This window comes from Lissotriton helveticus, chromosome 8 (genome assembly GCF_964261635.1).
Source record: "Lissotriton helveticus chromosome 8, aLisHel1.1, whole genome shotgun sequence".
Taxonomy (NCBI): domain Eukaryota; kingdom Metazoa; phylum Chordata; class Amphibia; order Caudata; family Salamandridae; genus Lissotriton; species Lissotriton helveticus.
In genome coordinates, this window is record NC_136069.1 from 569,696,082 (window position 1) to 569,720,054 (window position 23,973).

Here is a 23,973-nt window from a genome sequence, read left to right on the forward strand (position 1 = left end):
CACATTGCTGGTCTTTGATAGTGCGTTCCAGTTCCATGCACCATTTAGCACCAGGTGGGCAGGACTTATATTCAATGTCTGTATATAAGCTATGGTATAGGGTTGACACTAGATGGGAGGTATCAAGAGCACGCAGCACATGATGTAGTGGTGCCATCCTGGGAGGTTCTCTGGAGTATGACGGAGTGTGTTCTCGAATACCCTGTCGCAGTCGGACATACAGAAATATATCCAAAGAGGAGTCTTGTGATTTTTGAAAAAGTTGTGTCATGATTTTTAAGGAGCCATTATGGGAAAGGTCGCCACAGCTATGAATCTGGAATTTGGATTTAGCCTTGGAGAAAATTCCTTTGGATAACAGTGGCATCTGTGGGTGATAGGTAAGGGGGAGCACCGGAGAATATATCATTGGTGCCTTGAGTATTTGGAGGGGGCGCTGCCAGGCTTTAATAATGCAGTCTACTGAAGATGGCCCTTCAGCCCTGTGTTCAAGTACAGCTAAGATTACTCCGTCCAGTGGGATTGGATGTGCCAACCAATACTCTGTGGCAACCTGAGGTGTGTATCTGGGGTGTTGGAACCAAAAATGTGCAAAGTGTGACAGTGCGCATACATAATACAACTCGAAATTCGGCACGTCAAAGCCTCCTTGTGAATATGGATGAGTGAGAACCTCCCACTGTAATCGTGGTTGCCTGCCCCCCAAACCAGTCGTCTGAGCTCTGTTCTAAGCATGGTAACGAAGGGTCGCCCAGAGTATAGGGGAATGTTTAAAAAAAGACATAGAAATTTGGGAAGTATAACCACCTATTAATAGAATTGGTGACCTGTTTTAATGCACATCCATAATTACTACGCAGGAGCTCTCCGCGATCATTGGTGACCTGCACCCCCAAATATGTCACCCATTCAGCACACCATTCTTTGGGGTATTCGGTAGCAAAGGGCTTCGCCGCTGCAGTAAGTTGAAATAGTTGCGATTTAGCCCAATTTATGGTGATACCAGACAGGCCGCTGAATCGTACAAAAACGGGTTGAGGTTGTGGGTTGGGTCTTTTATGTATACAGTGACGTTGTCTGCATATCAAAAAACTAAGATGGGGCGCAGAAAACACCTGAGGGCTATTTCCGAATGGTGTTGTCGGAGTCTCGCTGCGAGTGGTTCGATTGCAAGGGCAAATAACAGCGGGGACTGAGGTCATCCCTGAGGAGTGCCTCTCATAAGACTAATGGAAGAGGAGATGTGTCCATTTATGCGCATCCTGGCCATGGGGGAGGTATATAGTAGCAGGATCCACGATAAAAACTCGATCGTGAATCCCATGCACTGCAATACTGTGAACAGGTAGTCCCATTCCACCGAATCAAGAGCTTTTATGGCATCTACAAAGCTACCATGATTGCCAGTTGCGGGTCAACATTTTGCATAACCGAAAAAAACGTACGCAAATTGTGAGATGTCGCTCTTCCCGGTACAAAACACGCCTGATCTGGTAAAACCAATTTCTCCATTAGTAAACTGAGTCTATTCGCCAAAAGCTTATCAAGGATCTTTACATCCATGTTAATTAGGGAGAGCGGTCTATACGAATCACAGCAATCTGTAGGTTTATCAGGTTTTAACAGGGAGATAATAAGAGCTTCTCTCATAGAAGCCGGTAAAAGGTGAGCCTCTAGTGATTCCTCGTAGACTTCCCTTAATATGGGTATCAGTTGTTCAATGTAGGCTTTGTAGAAATCTACTGGTAGCCTGTCAGACCCCGGGGCCTTACCGGATTTCATTTGCATAATCCCTTCTTTAAACTCATCTACCTCGAAGGGTGCAGGTAGAAAGTCTTGTTGCGTGTCTCCCAACCAACCTAAGGTGATGTCATTTAGAATAGGGTCGAAGTCGGGGGGCAGTGCGTTTGGAGGTATACAGTGTTTCATAGTATGAGGAGAATGCGTCGAGAATATTGCGACTATCCTTATGGCGTGTTCCAGATGCATCCTGTACCTCCAATACGTAATTTTGGCTTTTGTATGCTAGCACTCTGCCTGGCCTCTCGCCCTCTCCATAACGACATGCAGTAAAATGTTTCCCCCAAAACCGGGTCTCCCCCTCAGCAGTGTCTATGTATTCTGTGAGTTTATTCCGAAGGTCCGCCCTCTGTGCACCCGTTGGGTTTTGCCACTTATCTGTTTCCAACGTCTTGAGTTCTCCCTCCAATTTATGTAACTTACGCCTTATGTCTCTAAGCACCCCAAAGCTCTTTGCCATGCAGAAACAGCGGATTGTCATTTTAAAAGCTTCCCAAAGAGTACCCATACTAGCCACCGACCCTTTATTGCGGCGAAAAAATTCTGAGATCTCCTCCCCCAATTCAGCCTTAAATACCGTATCGAAGAGTGCTCTGGGTACCAGTCTCCAACTAAATGGGGGGCCGTGATGCAGGGGAAAAGTTATCTGTAAAAACACAGGCGAGTGGTCCAAAAACGTTCTAGCCATGTGCATCACAGATGTTATCCAAGGGACTATTCCTCTGCTAACTAATCAATAGTCTAGACGGGACGAGGCGACTCGGGCAGTGGTGTGATATGTGCCTCCCCTCCTCCCAGGGTGCCAGTGTCACCATGTATCAACTAATCCATGGTCCGGGAGAAACTGTGTTAGAGCCTCCGGCGTCCGCGTGTAATGAAGTGGTTGGGGGTGAGAACGATCCAGAGCAGGGCAACATGTTGCAATAAAATCTCCTCCCCAAATGATATGTGTAGAGCCAACTTTTAGGATCTGTCCGCAAAGGAAGTATAGAAGTCAGGGTCATCAATGTTAGGACCATAGCAACATACTAATGTGAGGGACTGCATACCCAGAGTGCCCCAGAGTAGGCAATATCTACCCGCGGAATCGCTCAGTGAGCCTCCCAAGACAAAGTGGGTGCTTTTTTAGTTAAAAGTAATGTGCCTCTCGCAAAGGAGGAGTAAGAGGAGAATATCCTTATCGACACACACCTAGTTCTGAAACAGGACCCACCATGGGGAGTAGTGTGCGTTTCCTGAAGCACAGTTATGTGTATTTGGTGTCGGTCCATGTAGGATAAAAGTTGTCTACGTTTTCCGGGATCGCCCAGGCCTCTGACATTCCAGAAAGGCTGGCCAGGGGAGGAGAGGAGGGGAGGTTACCTGGCTCATCATGGATTGTTACCCCCCGCCATGTCAAGGGGAAAAAAGTACAAATAGTGTTGATATCGAGGAATGGCAACAATAAAGAGGAATCAAGAAAGTCACTTATCTAGAGTCAGCCACCATCAGTGCATCTGTCTCTTCCGGTCTTTTACACCATCGACTTCAGGGCTCCGACCCCGGGGGGGGGCTCTGAGCAACGAGACCCATCAAGGAGAGGCGGAACCATGGAAAAACAAAAATGTTTACACAATACCACACCCCCTACTCGCAGAGGGAAGAGCATCAATCTGATTGTGGAGAGGGCAATCTGGAGACTCAGTCTTCTGATGTAGTTCCTGGGGAGCAACTCTAGATCGATTTAAGGAACTCTTCCACTTGGTGCGGGTTACTAAAGATGTTGCTTTTACCAAGGTGAGTGACCTGCAAGCGTGCCAGGTACAATAGGGCATATTCAATCTTAGCTTTCCGGAGTTTTTGCTTAACACCCGAATATTTGTGATGCACCTCCTGCACCACCACAGTGAAGTATGGGAAGATGGTAAACTCCACTCCGTCATATTGCAGATACTTGTGTTCTCTGGCCAGCCTCAGAGCAGCGTCCTGGTCGCGATAATTTAGGAGACGCACCACGATTGGGCGTGGGGGCTCACCATGAGGTGGTCTGGGTCCTAGGGTGCGGTGCACCCTTTCCACTATGAACTGGGAAGAGAAGGCATTGTCAACACTGGCACCGCGTAGCAACCTTTCCACGTACTCCTCCATGCGACCCGTGTTAGTGCTTTCTGGAATGCCATTGATTCTAATGTTATTACTGCAGCTGCGGACCTCCAAGTCCTCATTTTTTGCTGCGATAACTTTAAGTAGTTTGTCCATTTAGATTACTTGATTCTGCAGCTGCAAGGTAGTGTCCTCATTATCTGACATGTGTCGCCCCGCTTCTTTCAGTTGTCCATCTTGTTTTTCGACGTTCTGGATGAGGAAATCTAGGCACGTATTCATGGTGTCCATTTTCCCAGACAAGTCTGACATACTGTGTTGTAGAGCTAGAAGCAGTGACTTGACATCATCTCCCTGCGCTGGGGGTTGAGTCTGTGCCATATCTCCCGATGCTGGAATGGAGTTGTCTGAGTTTGAGCGTGTGGCTACCCTCTTGGCGTCAAAGACCAGCTTCGGCTGTCTACCGTCTGGTTTGCCCATGGCTGGAGATGTGATAGTGTATCCTGTCTCAGGTAGGCATTATTGAAACCCCCACACCGCAGAGCCGATGACTGGGGGAAGGAATTGGTCAGTTAAGTTGTCGCAGTCGTGGCTATGGTTTGTCACCTCTACCAGTGATCGTGATTCACCGGATCTCACACCCTGTCCCAGAAGGCCTATCTGAAGGGCAAGTGAGGTGTGGTGTGCACCTCCTCACCAAACAATGTCCATACGGGGGAGAGGCGTCTAGAGTCACAGACCTGAAAGAGCACGTGGTCAGTAGGCGATGCGTGTTTTTGCTTTCTCTTGAGGCGGGTGGACTTGGCAAGCAGCTCCGTGCCAATTCAATGGGGGCATAGCAGAGGATATAGATGTGACCTCGGAAATGGTGCCGCGATATAAGCCAATGCAAACAGGCCAACCGTCCCTCGCGTGGATCCAGATTTTAGTAGAAAGAGGGGCGTCCAGTGCCACGGACCCGAAAGAGCATGTGTATAGTGGGCGCTGTGTTTATTGCATTATCCTGAGGCAGGTGGACTCAGCAAGCTGCTCCACACTAATTCAATGGGGACTTGGCATAGGATGTAGATGTGACCCCAGTGATGGTGCTCTGATGCAAGCCGATTCCAGCAGGCCGTCACGCAGTCCCCCACGGGGGATCCAGAGATCAGCAGCGGCGGGCTGTTCGTGCCTGAGGGAGTGCAGAGTTTGCGCGATAATGGCGGCAAACTAGCGAAACATACCTCTGCCACCTTTGCTGGAAATGCACCCTTCAAGGCAGGCATGTGTTCTGGCCATAGACCCCAATCTGCTACAACAAATCCAAACGGGCTCCCAGCCCGGGACCGCCCATTGTTTGTTAGGCTCAGGGGGGGAGGGGGAAATGCACCCATATCTCAATACGCCGCACCTCCCGCACGGCAGGGTCCCACAGCGCAACTCCCACCTGGGGGGGGCAAGCCACACCTCTACTACACTCACCACTGCAAAACTGCAGAGGATCCGTTCAGCAGCATGTGTTTTGGTTTCTTCTGAGGTTTATCCCTGTATTTCACCCGCCGCCTGCATTCCAATATAGTGCGGCCTGGCAACCACGCGGAAAGCCACGAAACTCCAACTGTCCCCGCAGCTGGACGGAGCTCCAGGCAGGATACAGTGACGCTCCGCTGTCTGCTTCACCAGGTTCCTCCTACCTCTACAAATCGCAGTGACAGACGAAATTTGCACCGGAGCGAGCGATAAGTCCACGCTACCAGTTCCCGGTGATCATACTCTGATGACACAGCTGGGGTAGAGGATGAATATAATATAATGGAGCCAAGCAGCAAGAGCCTCACAGCCGTGCTGCCATCTTGGTCGTGCACCACCGAGCGCCCCCCGGTAAATGCAATACTTATGTATAGCAGTTCTTAGCGAAAATGAACTCAAGGTTGGGAGTTACTTTGAAGGTTTCTGCAAGTTACTGGTAGCTTGCAATTTACTGGTTAGAGACATCTAGTTATGTTACGTAGGATAGTATGGAAACCATGTTATCTTACTAGTATTTAGATGCTGTGCCTTCAGTGCTTGTGCATATAAAACAGATTTTGTTTAATGGAATTTGGTCTTTTCCTGGAAGGCAGGGTATGATTCTTAGGTGAGCTGCTATTGGTAAGAAAAACAATTTTCTTTTGTGAATGACTTGCCACTGCAACTTGGGAATCAGTCATCAATGTTTTATGACAGAATTACTGTCTCAAATCATTGATAGATCACAAATTAATACAGTAATTGGAAAGGTTGGTCCAAATTTGCCATTTCCGAATATCAAATCGATATTGAGTTGCAATCCCATGTTAACAGTGGTAAAAGTTTACTGTTTCCTAAAATGAGTTTAGTACAAATAACAAACAAGTTTGTTGGTCACGCACTCTAAATCAGAGTTTGTGACCATAGAAATGCCTTTTTACATCTGGCACTTTGTAGAGTAAGCGGGAACATCTATAGCAGGTGACATAGAAGATCTAAGGGTTCCCACAATTAAATTAATGTTTGCTTAAATTGCTCCTCATGACATTTTCATATTTTCATCTTAAATAATCTTTTTCAAACTGACTCCTGGTGTGACATAGAGTTTTGATATATTTTTACAAACGTGTAAAAAGCAAACATATTACCTTGATTTGATCCCTTTTGCTAATTTGATCATAAAATGGCCGAGATTCATCAAACAAAAATCCGCTCGCAAAGGGGCCGATTCTCAGAATCTGCCCCTTTGCGAGCGGTATTTTTGCATTTGGGATGCATCATCCCAAATGCAAAAATCGCAATTTTAGAAATCGCTAAATTGCGATTATTTGCATTTAAGGAGTCTCAAATTGAGATTCCTTAAATGCAATGCATGGAAGTTTATAAAATAGTGAGGGGCAGATTTATGTTAACTGGCGCATCCCCAGGGATGCGCCAGTTAATGTGCGCCACAGTGCGCCACAGCTCCGCCACCCATGGTGCGCCGCATTTACAAGGCGGCGCACCATGGGGCAAAAACGGCACAGATGCGTGACGCATCTGTGCCGTAAAGGCGGCGCATTGCTGGAGTTGCGTCGCAAGCGCGACGCAGCTCCAGCAAGGCTCGGGGGTGCCCTATCTGACCAATGCTGCATCAAGACCTACGCCTGCTTCAAGCAGGCGCAGGCTTTTGACGCAGCATTGGCCTGAAAGTGACTGAGTGAAATCTTATAGATTTCACTCAGCCACTTTTGCGAGGCGCACCTGCCCCGGAACGCCCACCCTGCGCCGGAACGCCCACAAGCGGCGCAGGGCTTTACAACGTGACGAATCTGCCTAGATGCGTCACGTTGTAAATCGTTCGTAGGGATGCGCCACGTTTACGCCGCCTTGCGTGACGCAACAGCGGCGTAAACGTGGCGCAAGGGCCTCATAAATCTGCCCCTGAATTCGCAAATAGGGCACGCAAATTACCATGAAGTACAACTTCATGGTAATTTGTAAAAACTTTGAAAAATGCACTAAAGTGCATTTTTCAAAGTTTCATGTTGCGCACACACATGCCCTAAGGGCATGTGTGTGTGCAATATATGTGCACATATCAATTTCAGGGGTGCAACAGGGTGTCCTTTGGACACCCCTGCACCCTTGAAATCGCAATCTCAATTTGCGAATCGCTAATTGCGATTAGCAAATTGAGATTGTCTTCCCATTCATTCCTATGGGCCTCTAGGCCCATAGGAATGAATGGGGAGGTATTCCTTTATTGGAACTCGCAATTTGCGAGTCGCAATTAAGGAATTCTAAGAAATCGCTATTTTTAAAGTGATTTCTTGATGCATTCCATTTTGCTATTCCTTAATAGCGAATCGGTATTTTTCGCTATTAAGGAATCGCAAATTGGCTTGTTGATGCATCTGGGGGTTAGTCTTTTACATAGAAAAACTATGCAATGTTCAGAAAGAGCAATAATAGTGTCTCATTTTTTCTCTCTAGAAGAAGCAAATTCCCTACATTGAATGTAAATTGAAAAAATAAACACAGTAAAATGCTTTATGCAGCAAGCATAAATGTAATGTGACCAGCAAGACACAAGATAATGCATTTTGAGGGCCCACAACGCGTCAGAAACCTGTAAAAGAATTGTTTGATGTCATTTTCTTTAACAAATTGGAACTGTTTTCTGACTAATTAATCCTTGGTCGTCACGATTTACATTGTTATTTCTTGTTCATAGTATTTCCTTGAAAGAAAACCTGTTTGCATTTATGTTGCCGACAGCTATGCCTGACCTTGAAATGGAATTCTAACATCTTCGTTTCTCCAACAGCACCTTGAAAAAACATCTTGTTGGCATTTTGATGAAATATTCAATAGAAGCTTATTATTGCCAGAGAATCCATAGTACAAATTACACAGGTTAGTCCTTTTGAAATAAAAATCATCCTAAAAAGTGCATATTTTCCCGAAGAAGGTTAATCATGCCGCCATTGAACTGCTATAAGTTCATATCGAATTATGGAACTGAAACATATATGTGAAATAATGATGCGACTATTACATTCTTTATCGGAAAAAGGCCCACCAACGTTTATTGAAGGTATCATTGCATATTTCCAAGCTATATCAAACATACATTTTCTTCACCTGCTGAAAATCTAAGGTGATGCTTATACCGATGACTGTATTTTTTTAGAAATAGTAGATATTTCCACCAGCAATATTTACATTTACGGCCCCATCAAGGTAGCTTTTTCTGTGTCCTTAATGAATCGATCTCATAATAATTGCGTATTGCAACAACTACTACACATGGGGATCTTGTAATTGTGTCATTCACACTTTTTCCAAGAACCCCCAATTCCAAAATAGCTTTAAGATTCCCCTAAGGGCGGATGTGACCTCAGTTGATATACTCAATTATTATTTCTGAATGTCATGCCAGTTCCAAATATTTATGCGCTCATGGTTCTCTTGTCAATAATGTGTTTCAACCTCTAGGTTGGGGGACATAAGTGTAGAAGGCCTTCATTAGGCTCCTCTGTGCATATCATCCGATTGTTTAAATATTGAAAACAGAGAAACTAATGACTGATAAGACTGGGGTATATTCACAAGAACGTGTGCTAAACATCATCAAAAAATGCCAACGCACCGTTACACATCGCAGCCTATCGCGGAAAAATAACCCCTTGTTAACGTGGAATTCACAGCAAGGCGGTAGCATGCGATAGACTGTCTAAACCGCGGCCAATGTCCGCAATACAACCACCTCGACAGAGCTAAAAACACAAACCACAACACAAAAAAGTGCAAAGAACCCATTTGCTGGAATAAGCCCCGCAAGGCCCGCGTCACACACGTCAGGCGGGAATAAGCAACACAAAAGCCTGAAAAAAAGAGATAGTCCAAACAGAAAACAACAGCCAAGTACAATGGAGGCAACCCGAGGCAGCATAAAACCCCACAAGCCCCATTGGCAACAAAACATTGTACATGGCAGGCCATCGTGGACAAGGTGAATGCAGCCTGATAGCGGATGTGGACAATGGAAGAAAATCAGAACATCCAGAATGATGCGAAGCGCACAAACAATCAGAAACACGCCAACAACCAGAAGGCAGCAATGCACACTGGAGGTGGGAGGCCAGCGCCACCCCAGGAGCTGGATGACATGGTGAACATGGTGTTCACCACATCAGTCTGGAGACGGTGGCAGGACTTGGGTATCGGAAACTGCCCAAAACAGACACAACAGCAGCAGGGAGAGGAACCAGCAGGGACCGAGGGGATGGGGGGAGATGGGCACAATGGCACACATGCACAATTAAGCCCAGCACAACTGACTGCAGACAAACCATGCCCAAGAGTAACAACACCAACCAAGAGCACAAGTCACACAACCCGGCAACATCACACCACTAAACAAGCACAGAAGTGAAAACCACACTGCCTGAAAGGGAGAAGGGAGAGCTAAATCAGAGCTGAAGGGTCATCTCACACACAATGCAGCACACACACATAGGTAGCAGAGCACGCCAACCTCGAACACAATGTGGCACAAACACCAACATATGCACAACCGAACACAGGACACAAGTGCACCCGCCTGGGGCTGGTAAACAGCCATACGCATCTGGCTTAGCACGAAACAGGGACATGACAATGCACAAGTACAAACCCACAGTCCTGATGGGGTAGCAATGCACGTATGGCAGGGAGTTAGAGAGTCCGTGACACACACATTGGCATACAAATCAAGACACATCACAGTTAGAGACAAGTGGAAGTGCGGAAACGTTATCAACAATTGCATGTCAGTATGGCCAAGAGAAGTGCCACAATATGCAGACCAATGCAGCAGGATGTCTGAATGAGGAACATAGGAAAGTGACCATGTTCACCTCGGGGGAATCCATCACCAACACAAGTCAGTTCCAACCCACGTCGGTTGTCTGCGCATGGATAATGAGTCCAGGCCAACGCAGCCATGTCCACTGTCGTCTTGGGACATGTGACCAGATTCACAACATGCAACCAGGCGTCGGGACACATGCAATGGGTCACATTCAGTTGTGGCTGCAGGTACCTTGCCACTCGTCCATGAACGCGAGTGCAGCTGCGTAGGCCAACATCTCCAATGAGCGATCATCATCCACCACATCTGACATGTCTTCGATGTAATCCATCAGCTGACCCGGACAGATATTCTGACTCCAAACACTAGCCCCAATGTGCATCAAAGCCCAATTGGGTAGTGGCTCTATGTTCTCACTGCACACGAGAACTCGTGCAATCTCCCAGGTCCAGTGTCCAGCCTGCATGCCAAACATCCATGCATGACATAAATGAGCATCACAGTGACACTCCTGGTTGTGTGCCAACACGGGGCACACACATACGCCGTAATCCAGGTCAGCTACCGTTACGTTGGAGAGGCAGACATCCATGGACCACTCAAATATGCACGAGCAACAATGCAACACAGGCTGAACACAGGTGACGTCCGCAAGGGGGAATCTCAGCCCGTGACTGATCCGCAAGACGGCCAACGACAGTGCCACCAGTACATGCAGCAGACGTGCACGGTACAAGTCCATGTGACTGGACCCGAACAAGTGTCCGGGATGGTCTTCCATTGCATCAGTGGCTCTGCTAGAAGCGGCACTGGCTTGCCCTGCGCCAGTCCTGTGGATAAAATGGCACAGCTCAGTGCAATGAGCAGTGTCTGTGTGCAACATGTGCAGGCCTGGGGTGGGGTGGGAGTATGTGTGAAGCCCATTTCACGCACGCCAACTACGACCAAGTACGACTGCATGTGGGATGTGTACTAACCCTGGGCGAAGAACTACGCTCCGTTCGCGGAGCTTGCGGAGTTTTGGCAACTCCGCGTTCTACGGAGAACGCGAAGCTGTCGATTACTCCGCGATCCGGTGCGTAGCGTAGTTCTCGCACGCTGAATAACATTATCGCGTGCGCCGGGGTAAGTTCGCGCGATATTTGACGCGATCACGCACTTTGGCAGTGCGAACGAGAAGATGAGTTCCCCAACATGTCTAACACACAGCTATCTCGAGCATGCAGGCAGCGCCCCGAACACGCGCACCGCGCTCCCGAAGACGAAAAACGGCGCGCGAACGGGTCTAGCAAGCTACTACGCATGTCCGCGGAGCTACGTGAAGTTCGCGGAGTGCAACTGCGTCTTCGCGTAGCTCCGCGGAGTGCGGCTCCGCGAACTACGCCCAGGGTTAATGTGTACACGTTGGTCTCACTTCGGGCAGTGCATAGTTTGGGAGTCGCAAGCATATGCTATTGTATCTGTCAGGGGGTGCTGGCCACGTGCCAGTTCCTGCTCAGAGCTGCAGATATGCTACAGCCTGATAGTTCAGACAAAGGACATTTCATCCCTACAGTAACTTCACCATCTGCATGCAAGCAGGAGATTAAGCATGGGCGTAAAATCCGTTCCGCTCGCGGATTTTGTGGATTTTCGGTAAATTCGCAATCCGCGAACTCTCGCGAACTTACCGAAAATTCGTAAATCCGTGCGAAGCGGATTTTTTTGCTTGGTCGCACTTGCCAACTAGAATACTATACAATTTCGCGGGAGTAAACACTCGCGAAAACGTAGATGCGGCGGGCAGCGACAATCTCGCAATTGCGAGATTGCAAAATTTGCAATTTCGCACAAGAAATCCACCAGCAGGCAGCATACACCTTGAAAATTATGATTTTTATTAGAATAACTCCTCAGGTTGACATTTGCCTGCACTTTTTTTTTGCAAGGAGTCCATTTTGGGGAGGGGGGGTGGGAGGAAGGAAGTGCCCCACAGTCTCCAACTTCCTGTTCCTGTCCAGCAGGCTCCTCTCAGTGCTTTCTTCATGTGCTGGTCACTTTGATTTGGATCTTGACCTGGAAGCACTCAGCAGGTGCAAAAGTTCAAACTCATCATTAGTAACCATTCCCTGTAGTGCTTCCTGTGGGGCCCCTCCAGAGTTCAGTTGCCTACTTGCAACTATTCTATGACCCTGCTCTGACCCTCACAGCAGGCTCAGAGAATAGCTACAAGTATACAACAAAGGTCCTGTTAAAAAAATTACACTGCAACAGAAAGCAATTACAGATAAGGAAGCAGGTGCCAGGGATCTTGACCTGGAAGGATTACTTTTTGTGGATGCTGCTGGATATTTGGATTTTTGCAAAACTGAAAGCACTCAGCAGGTGCAAAAGTTCAATCTTATCATTAGTAACCATTCCCTGTAGTGCTTCCTGAGGGGCCCCTCCAGAGTTCAGTTGCCTACTTGCAACTATTCGATGACCCTGCTCTGACCCTCACAGCAGGCTCAGAGAAAGCAATTACAGATAAGGAAGCAGGTTCCAGCCAGGAAGTTCAAATTCAGTAACACATTAATCAGCCCCTAATTCATTTATGTCAGTTGAGGCAGGGCAGGTGTGCTTTTCCACCCATAATCTACAGTGATGAACTAGAGGGTGGCATGGGTGAGCCAGAGGGTGGCATGGGTGAGCCAGAGGGTGGCAGTGGTGAAACAGAGGGTGGCAGTGGTGAAAGAGAGGGTGCTGTGATGAACCAGATGTAGAAACAACATGTTCGCGACCGTTGCTACCCGAAAAGTAAGTTCGCGTTTGCGAACTGGTACAAAATCCTCGCGAACTGGCAGAAATCCTTGCGAACACAAAAAAAAATCCGCAAATTCGCGAGAGTTCGCGGATTTTGCGGATTGCGAATCCGTAAATACGCAATTTCGCGGATTGCCAATTCGCAAAATCCGCCCATGCTTACAGGAGATGCACAGGGCCTGGCATGGGTGTGGTGGAATGTCTGCGACCCTGGGAACACCGTGATGCTGTCCTTTGAAGGTGTATGGCCACATGAGTGTAGGCCAATGGACCAGACAGGGTGGACACAGGTGCACAGCCCATGGCTGGCTGTGATCGTGCTGCCACTGAGGCCAGGCAACTCACTCATGCATCCACAGGGCTGATACACATAAAACTTGGCATGCATGTGCCAAGACCCCGAGCGGTTTTAAGCTCCTACATGTCCCTGTACGTGCGGGTCCGCCCTCCTGGTTGCAACATCCACTACTACTACTGTGGCACTGGTTGTGACTACACCCTAACACAGAGACACACTTACCGCACTTCCTGCCCAAGGCTAGGTCCGAGCCACACCCTGCTCCCCCTGCCGAATCAGCACGCCCCTGCGCAGACCTGATGTATGCCGGCCCAGCGCACGCCGCTTGTGCATGCAAGGGGGTGTGTGTGAAGCCACATGTCTAGGGTCACTGCCAACGCTGAGGTGATGTGATAACTTTCACTAAAGACAGCATACTGTGATGTTGCAGAGCCCGTGCTCATCATGCTGACACAATGACCACATGGACACACTTGCTCAGATGGTGTGAATGTCTATGGGCATGTGCGCACGGCCACATTTATTAGCAGGCACACACAATGAGTGACACCTGTGTTGAATGTGTGTGGGGTGTGTGCTCACCAGCCGGCAAGGGCTGCCTGGTGCAGTCAGAAATCAACAACAGTGTACATCGCAAAGGACACAACCCTTCAACCATAAAGACCCCATGACTTGTGCTGCACAGAGTTAGTGGCCCTGGATACACAGCCGCCTGCACAGGCCTACCACCATGCGACGCTGACTTGCGGGGCACTGGGGCAGGGTCACAATTGCAGAGCCAGTTTCTGTAGATGTTAAAGGAGCATGTCGTGGAGTGTCTCAGTGGACAGTGGGAGGGGTACCCCAGGACATGATGAAGAGGTCAGGACCACACTGAAACAGTCACTATGGTGGAGTTGAATTGAACAGACACATGTCAGACACCAAGTCCGGTCCAGCCAGATGAAGATGCAGGAAACCACTGGGCTCAGACGCCACGAAGGTCCAACCACATTTCACCCATGACTCATTGCGCACAGGGTTAGTGGCACCATTGCTGTTAGGGGATGCCGCCTTCGACAAGGCATGTCCAACTCCACATCTTACCCAAGACACAGTTCCACCTGTGTGACCTACTGGAGCGCAGTGTAGGCCTGAGGCAACGGTCAGCACGGGTCATTCACTGAGTGTCACTGGCTTAGGTTGGATGGCCTCAATGGCCTGTGTAGTTCAGGTTCAGTGGCATCAGGGGACGCAGTCTTTGGTGAACAGAGTTGATGGCACCAGGTCAGTCGTTGATAGTCTTTGATCTCCTCCGTGAGTCTGATCCGGCTTTCGTCCGGACTGAGACACATCTTCATCTTACTCCCCTCCATGCATTCACTGGTGTGAAATCTGCAATTTATGATTTGTGACTAAGTGCTGGATGTGGGACCTACTGGTCCGTAGGGTAGTCCTGAACTCTCGTCCACCTGTGGCTGGCTGGCGTTGAACAGGGTTAGTGGCACCTCGTGCAGCCGGCTGGCTTTAAACAGGGTTACTGGCACCTCATGTGGCCGGCTGGTGTGGAACAGGGTTAGTAGCACCTTGTGTGGCCCGCTGGCATTGAACAGGCATAGTGGCACCTCGTGTGGCCAGCTGGTGTGGAACAGGGTTAGTGGCACTTCGTGTGGCCGGCTGGCATTGAACAGGGTTGGTGGCAATACGTGTCTCAGGCCTGCCATATGGAGTCGTGACTCACTGATCGAAGGGAGTCTGGTGCTGTGGCTGCTGCCACTGACTTGAGGTCACTGCCATTCAAGGCTCAGGACACAGTTCCACATGTGGGACCTACAGGACGAAAGCAGAGGTCGCAAGACAGGTGCTTGGAGCGTGCACTGGCATGTGGTGGGACGTCTTTGACACACGCTGGTGTAGGCAGGTGAGTGGAGCCACTTTGGTGTGCAGAGGCAGGCCTGACAGGTCTGGGGACCAGCAGCCCGGGTTGCTGCAGGCGCTCTGGGATGCAGGCCCTGCCGTGATCGGCGCAGGACTCGTGGCGGGCTGAGAGGCTACACACTGGCTGACGCGTGGTCCATTCCGGATGAGACCCAAGACCAGTGCAACTGGCTTTTTGTTCACACCCCTACGCAGGCCTGGCTTACGCAGGTCCAACCCACTACACACACGCATGCAGGGGCAGACGTACCGTGCAACATTTCAGCATTCTGCCCCACATGGACATGGTAACATTCACTGGCCACTTCACTCCATGCACCAGCAGTTGCTCTCCACATGGCCATTTCCGTGGTGTGCACTCTGTGGTCGGTCCGGCACCTCCACGCCACACATGGCAGTGGGTAGGTTCACATTCCTTAGTCACTTGCTGCTCTCGCACATGCCTGCTCCATGCGTCTCCTCACATCCTACTATTGAGTGTCTGTGCTGCCATGCCGGTGCTGGGTTGTGGGTTTGGCAATTCCCAATGGAGTAGTGTTGTCGTGTCTGGTCAGTTGGCATGTTGTGTGTCATGTTGGATGTAGTTGTGCTGCATGCCCATTGGCAGTGTCATGAGTTGCATGACTGTGGGCGGCAGATGTGTTTCAGGTGGGTCTGCTGTTTTTGTGTACGAAGCCTCTGTGGTGTTCCCAGGGGGGGCGGGATGGGTCCTGGGGATGGAGGCGGGCCTGGGGTGGTTGCCGTGGGTGTTGTGGCCCTCATGGGTATCCACGGTGCATGGTCATTGTCTCCATGGCATCTGCGGGTCTTCAGGTGTGGCTCTTGGCTGGGCTCCCTTTTTCGCTGCAGGTAGTCGTCCTGCTTTACACCAGCATTAGGCAGGTGTTAATTCCCTGCTGCTACAGGTGCTTACCGCCTGTTATTGTTTCACATTGCAGATCTGACAGTTCGTTGTGAAAGTGGTGTTGTGGTTTTTCTGTGTGCTTTCCGACGGGAACGCCTACTCTGCATCTCATTAGGGTTAGTTGATGGTGTCCACCATTGAGATAAATTTTGGGACAGCTATCGCAGGAATACAGGCGATGTCTGCAGTTTGTACCAGCTTGTGAATGGAGTGTTAAATCTCCACTTTTGATGCGTTAAGGTGGGGATAAATCGGAGTTGAGTCCTTGCGAATATCCCACACTGTATGTTAGGTATTTAGATAAAGACAGTCAAGGGACGATCACTAAAAATGTGTGGAGGTCCCGTTTGAACTAGAATTTATACCTTTCTATACTCTTAAAAATGGATTACTCCATCACAAACATAACAAATATCCCATCCATCTTAGTGCAAGCGCCATAGGAAATAATGCACGTGTAATAAGGTGGATGGAGTATCCATCACGTTTCTATTGGAGCACCCTGTCCACCAAAATCTAAATCATGTCCAAAATTAAGCCCATTGTCTCCATTACATACTGGTCATATATAAATATATAAATAACATAAAGAGCATACGAGTATTCTTTGGGGTTCTCTTTACACTAGTAAAATGATTGTCAGCATAATTATTATGTATATTTTATATATTTTTTACACCCATGAGTTATTATGCACTTGCTGCTGGGCGGTTCTATCATTTTAAAGTAGTTTCAGAAACCCTTCTTTCAGCCCATTGTGCTGATCCAGCCTTTCCTGCTGCTCCTACTGGCGCATTTCAGGTGTAGTATGTTAATTGTTGCAATATGAAATAATTAACGTTTTATTTGTTTAATTAAGGAACTTGCAAATGGTAACTGGACATTATAGTAATTGTGTGGCACATTGGGTGTGGTAAATGTTTTTATATCTTGCATAGATATTGATATAATAACGTCATCTGAAATTTTAAAGAATTTCTGGACCACATTATTACAAAACATAGGGGCAAATTATCAAGACAGGCGATACAATTATCACCGTTTTAGCAACAGAAAACTGCAGCTAAAACGGCGATAATGGGTGTTGGTAATATGCCCCATAGTTTATTAAGAATGAAGATAAATTAATTTTTGTACATATGCCAAACGGTTAGGTGTGTATTCCTGTAAACAATAAAATATGCATTTCTCAGCAGCAATTTACTACTGATGAATGATATATGTCTAGGCAACGGTTTTGAAAAATGAAATTAGAACTTTTTTTAATTGGTGAACTTTTTTGTCACATACCTAAAATATGTAAGCATCATTTAAGAGAGTTTTAAGTTACATCTCATGTTGTGAATGAGGCATCTAAGTGATTTACCTTATGTTATACCTGATTTTCCAGTATGTTTACCCCCAGATTTTTTGCTTTTTGGCCTCCTGTTTTTTACCTTGTTTCTGTTGATTTTAAGGCTCTAGGTACTTTTACCACTACTGTTCAGTGCTAAAATGCATATGCTCTGTGTGTAAATTGGTATTCTGGATTGCTGTTTCCATGATTTGCTTCTTTGATTTACCGCTAAGTCCCGAGAACTGTGCTCTGTGGGTGCCCTGGGCCTGTAAATCAAATGCTGCTAGTGGGCTTGCAGCACCGATTGTGCCACCCAAAGAAGCACCCTTTCAAAGGGTTCTCAGACCTTCCACAACAGTGTCTGCACACAGTTTCTACAGCCTTGTCGCCCTGGGAAGTGCACCTACTTGCCAGACCCTAACCTTCCCTTATATTACATGTGAGTCACCCCTAAGGCAGGCCCAAGGTACCTCTGTGGGCAGGATGCAGTGTTTGTGAAATGTAGGATATGTACTGGTGTTTGTGACATGTTCTGATAGTCAAATACAGTGTATTTTGTGTATTCTATTGAAAGGCTATCCGTCCCATAGGATAGAATGAAAGTTGTTTATAACATTTTATAAGTATATCTTCCCATTAGGACAAGATGGAAAGATGTAGTTTAGTATGCCTGAACTCAGAATATAAAAATGCATCTTTTTGTAAAGATTATTTTTATACCGTGTGTTTGAAAATACCACTTTTGAGAAAGTGGGTATTTTTTTGCTTAGCCATCCTTTGTACCTTTGCTGGTTTGTGGATTGGCTGAATGGCTTTGGAGTTGCCAGTACTGGGGATGTGCTTTCTTTTTCCACTGGGGGTGTTGAGGTGTGTCCTGCCTTTCCAGGGCTGGGCTGAATAGAGTAAAGGAAGGATTTTCCTTGGACCTGAATGGTCTGGGTCCGCCTTATACAATGCTGTCTCAACCTCCTGCTGGGAAGCTGGGCCAGAGATGACAGAACTGGTTTGGGTTGAGCACAGAGAAGAAAGGAAAATGCTGCATAAATATTGAGACCCAGTCTCCATAACTTTAGAATACTTCTGGACACAAGAGGAACCTCTGCCAAGGAGAAAAGCTGAGAAAGCTGAAGGAGAAGTACTGTCCCTATGCTGTTTGCTGTCTTGGGTTGGCCTGCAGTGGCTGTTTCTGCCAAGGAGAGGACAACAAATTTTCTTCGTGCTGTGTATCTTGCTTGTAGAAGATCTCCAGGGGCTTGAAGTAGAGCTTGCCTCTTGTTCTGAAGTCTCAGGAACACCAAGACCTCACCACCAGCTCTCCAAAACTTCCTTAGTGGAAGTTCTGACCTGCGAAGCGGTGCCTGTGTGGGCCCTCAGGAGAAGCAACTAAAGGCGTGCAAAGCACCCTTACCCGTTTCCGATGCAACACCACCGTACAATAGGAATTCCCATGCACCGCAATCGTGCTGCTGAAGAAACCAATGCAGTGCCTGCTGAGGCTGGAGAAATCGCTGTACACATCTTGTCTAATGCCCACCTGTTTGCAATCCCTAGGCTGTTATTCCTGCCCCCGCCCTGTCCCGATGAAGACCCAACGTGACTACCTAAGGGAGCACACTTCGGGTTGAAACGTAGACGACAATTACACAAGGCCCAGTTTGACAAAGGTCTCCACACCCAAAGGAGCAGGAGCAGCCAACAGAGCCATTAGTTTAACATACTCGTCTGGCCTATATTTTTACCCCCCTCCTTAGTATATAAGTCCTTTTCACAATGTATATATTTTACACTTGTTCATTACTGAGCACAGATGTCACATTGTTTCCATTTTTGTATATACTGTATCGCTCTTTGACAGCCTCGATCTACTACATATGTGAATATTGATGGATGATTTAAATCTGTTACAACATAAACAGTAGACACTACTTTTGAGTCAGGTGGTTGAGACTTTGTATCAATAGATGTGTGTGACATTAGGTGCACTGAAAAGAAATTGACTCCTACCCGACAGAACCACTTCTTGCTTGCATCACAGCACAGCCTCAGAGAATATGCTCTGAAAGCTGCAGAGGGACCCAGCTCATGCATGCGCACCCTCTCACACAGACCAAGCACTCTGCCTTCATGATTGATAAGGCCTACCATAGGAGTGACTCATAGGCTTATATGTGTCAGTGATTAAAGGTAGATATAAGTAACCTATATCGTAGTAAGGGGTGCATGCACCACCTTACCCAGGCTGCAGTACTGTGGTGCCATTTTGGAAGGCTTCCCAGGGGTGGCATAATACAAGCTTCAGCCCTTGGTAGGCCTCTGGGGTACCTATGCCCTTAGTACCTATTGTACCATATACTAGGGACTCACAAGGGTACCTTAGTAACCACACTGGAGTGTACCTTTTGTACATGGAGTCAACTTAGAGAAGAAGCAGCTAGGCTGGGGTCCTGGATATCAGGGCCCCAGCCAGACTAAAGTCGAAAAACAGTGAAACACCAGCAAAAAGTGGGGGTAACCGTAGTAAGCAGATCCTACTCTCCTACACCTACTTGGACAAGGTTGCAAACCATTGCCACTAGAGACCCCCAATTCTAACACCCTACCATTAAAATGCCTTTCAGAGGGGGGGAGAGGCACCAGAATGATAGGTTTCAAAACCGCCACCTTCTGGTGAGAATGTGAAGGCTGAGTGTATAGCCACCATTTATCCAGCATCTAAGGTGCCCATCATGCCATACACCCTGAATTACTAGTCTCTAGATGTGGGATGCTGAGAAGCTGAGCACTGTGAATAATTTGGAGTGGCTATAAAATATAACTTTGCTATTTGGGGTCTAGTGCTGTGAGTGTGTCACTATGAGAGAGACCTGTCCAGGTAAAAGTGCAACAGCGGGTTAGTGAGTGGCCCAACTGATTGCTGCAGACTCTCTGTCCCCAATAGTAATTGTTCATGGAGAGGTTAGAGGTACAGGTTTTAGCACTGGTGCCCACAGTCTGATTCGGGTCTCCAGAGTTTGATGTGGCTCTAGCCTACTCCCTTCTGTGAGCAGGTGTGGCTGGTGAAATAGCAGGTAGGCATTGTACAGATAAGAGATCCAAATGAGCACCACCTGAAGTTAGCTGTGCTGGGGTATTAAGGAGGAGGCTGTCTCTGTTTGAGGGTGGAAGTGCACCCGATTATCATGCTATGGGGGGCCCAATGCCTTCACGGTCTGGCAGGGCAAGATGTTCCTCCTTTCCCTACTCTTTTGAGGTCTTCCTTGGTGTTAGACCTGGCATCATTGGCATGAGTCTCTCCTCCATTTTTTCTGTTTGCCTCCTCTGTTTACGATGTTTTTGCTGGTATATGCTTTGGGCACTGTGCCACTGCTGATCAGTGCCACAGTGCAAGTGCTCCCTATGTGAAATTGCTGTATTGATTGACTTCCATGTTTTGGCATTTGGTTTACTATCAGTCCCTAGTAGAGTGCACCAGGAGTGCCAGGGCTTGTAAATACAAATGCTGCTAGTGGGCCTGCAGCACATGTTGTGCCACCCACAAGAGCGGCCTAGTAAAAGTATGTCTGAAGGTCTGCCATTGCCAGACCACGTGCAGTCTGACTGTCACGAGGACTGCGCAAGTACACCTACTTGCCAGTCCCTAAACCTTCCCTTAACTTCATGTTAGTCACCCCTATGGTAGGCCCACGGGCAGGGTGCATTGTAAGCATAAGGTAGGACAAGCCTGACAAGGTTGGCATGTCCTAATAGTGAATTACATCCATAGTCGTTTTTCACTATTGTAAGGTAGCCTGCTCTCCATCAGTTAGAATGGGCTGCCAGGATTATTAATGTTATAATCCTAGCGGGCTCGGGGAGCATGGTGCAATGTCGAGTTTGGTATCCCTGAACTCAGGGTTTAATAACGCATCCGTTTGTGTGGATGGTTTTTGGACTCTGTGTTTGAAAATAGCACTTTTAGAAAGTAGCTATTTTCTTGTCTAACTGTCTACCGGTCTCTGCTGGTTCTGGTGTGCGTGTGACAGGAGCTGGGTGGCTCCAGAGAGTCTGAATGAGTCAGTGTGGGATGAGTGGGGCATTTGCATTGAGAGTAGGGGAGAGTAGCTCTTGATAGCCTGCCCTGCCTGATACAATGTTGGCTCCGCCCCCCTGCCAGGCGACTGATGACTCTGTGCTTGCCTGGGACTTTCCTGGCCCGCCTCCTGCCGGGCAGCTGATGGCCCTGCCCCTGCCAGTGACAATGCTGGCTCCGCTCCTGCTGAGCGGCTGAGGACTCTGCCCTGCCCAGTGAATAGGCCAGGTGCTCTGGCCTGGCAACACCCACAACAAACCCAGGATGGGGGGAATTTCCCCTGCGTGGACAAAGGGATCAAAGCCAAAAAGGGGTATAAGAGAAGGACCCCTGAACCAAGAAATCAGATCACTTCTGACAAGGAAACCTGAACCAAGGACAAGAAGCCTGCTGATCTAAGGACTGCCTACCCCTTCTGCCAGAGTGCTGTTTGTTGGGGGAATCCTGCATTGCTTCTTTATTTTTGCCAAGGAACCAGGAGAGAGGAACTGTGTGTGTACTCTCACTCTTTGCTAAAGAAAATCTCCAAGGGCTGGAAGAGTGCCAGTCTCCTGTTGAAGTCACAGGGCTAAAGGACTTCATCTGCTTAAAGTGCTATTTGCTGGGATTTGTGAATCCAGCACCTCTGAAAGAATCCAGCAATCTCGACGCCGACGGACGCCGCCGAATCCAGCTCGACATCGTGAGTAACGGCTCCAGTGTCCCGCTTCCTCGACGCCGGCCGCCGGGCCCGATCGACGCCAGCAGCAACGCAAGTGAGTAGTGAGTTCGGCTCCAGCTCCAAGTGACCCCGTGTCTGCACCGCTGCTGATCGCATCGACTTCGAGCCCTCTCGACGCCGTGAGCGCTGCTCACTCTTGCAACATCGACATCGACGACGCCGTATCCTGCTTCATCCCGTGAGCGCTGCTCCCGCCTGACTTCGGTCGACGCCGCTGCAGATCGCCCCGACTCCGAGGCCCGATCGACGCCGAAGACGCGACGCCGGACATCTCGACGCCGCTGATCATCGAGTGCTTCACTTTTCCAAGGTACTGTGTTGTTGGGGTCAGTGCGACTCCGGGCTCGACGTAGCGCTCCTCGCGGTCGACGCCGAACCTTTGGATTAACTTTGCCTCGACGTCGTGTGACTCCCGTGTGGGTTACATTGTTGCCAAGAACTGTGTTTTAGAGAAGAAGAGTTGCTTTTGATACTAAAGACTTTGTGCTAAGAAGAAACCGTGCTTGAACTATTATTTTTCCTTCCAAAAGTATTTATTAAGACTGTGGTATATTTTTGTCGTTATTTGGTCTTGTGCTAAACCTTATATAAAAATACTTATTTTTATAATACTACTGTGTCGTGTCCATTTGTAGTGTATTCACTTTATTACTGTATGTGGTCATAAATGCTTAACGCACTGCCTCTGAGATAAGCCTGTCTGCTTTGCCAAGCTACCAAGGGGGTGAGCAGGGGTTATCTAAGTGTGTGATCTCCTTGCCCTGACTAGAAAAGGTGTGTCCCTATTTGTCAGAAGTATATACCTCTGCCAACTAGAGACAGCCGCTTCTAACATTGGTGGGTCAGCGGTGGGATTTTGAACTTTGCATTTATGACCCATGTGCAGTGATTAGTGTGCGCTACATAGTGAAAGCAGACCATAGCGCAGCCACAATCTGTTTTGGTTGGATATTCTATTTTTGTTCTCCGCTTTTCCTGAAGCTTGATTTTTGAACACTGCCAGTTTTAACCATGAGTGATACCGGAGTCACTCCCCTTGTTGTTGTTGTGGAGGAATTTGATAGAGCCAAGATAGGGACATGCGAAAAGAAGCAACTGCAATACTTTTGCAAGCAGTTTCAAGTTCCTACCAAAGGCATCTCCCGGAAAGGAGACTATTCCAAAGCATTGGAGGCCTGGTTAGAGGCCAGAGACCCCTCTGCCCCGGTGGTGGTACCGACAGAGGAAGGGGAGGAGGAAGTGCCCATGACTGGGCCTGTATCCCCTCCTGGCAGCAGTGTTTCCTCCAAAGGTCTTTCCCCTGAAGAAAGAGAAGAAAGGGCGAAGGAGCGAGCCTACAACGTGGAAATGGCAAAACTTAAGATAAATGGGCAGTTGGAGATAGAGAATGCAAGAGGCAGGAGAGAAGCTGATTTGGAGATCAAAAGATTAGAGTTTGAAAGAGAGAAGTTAGCTTTTGAGCGTGAGAGAATGGTGAGGGACATGGAGCTCAAAGCTAAGGAGTTAGAATTGAATCCCTCTGGTGGCAGCGTCCCATCTGTGCCTGCAGAAAGTAGGTTTTATTTTCCCAAAGATGTGATCAAAGATTTTCAGAAGAATGAGGATATTGGTCAGTGGTTTAAAGCATATGAGTTAGCATTGTTGGCCCACCGGGTCCCTGAGAAGGATTGGGGAGCGGGGTTGTGGGGTCGCTTTGTGAATGAGGGAAGAGATACCCTGTTAGACATGCCTGTTGAGAAT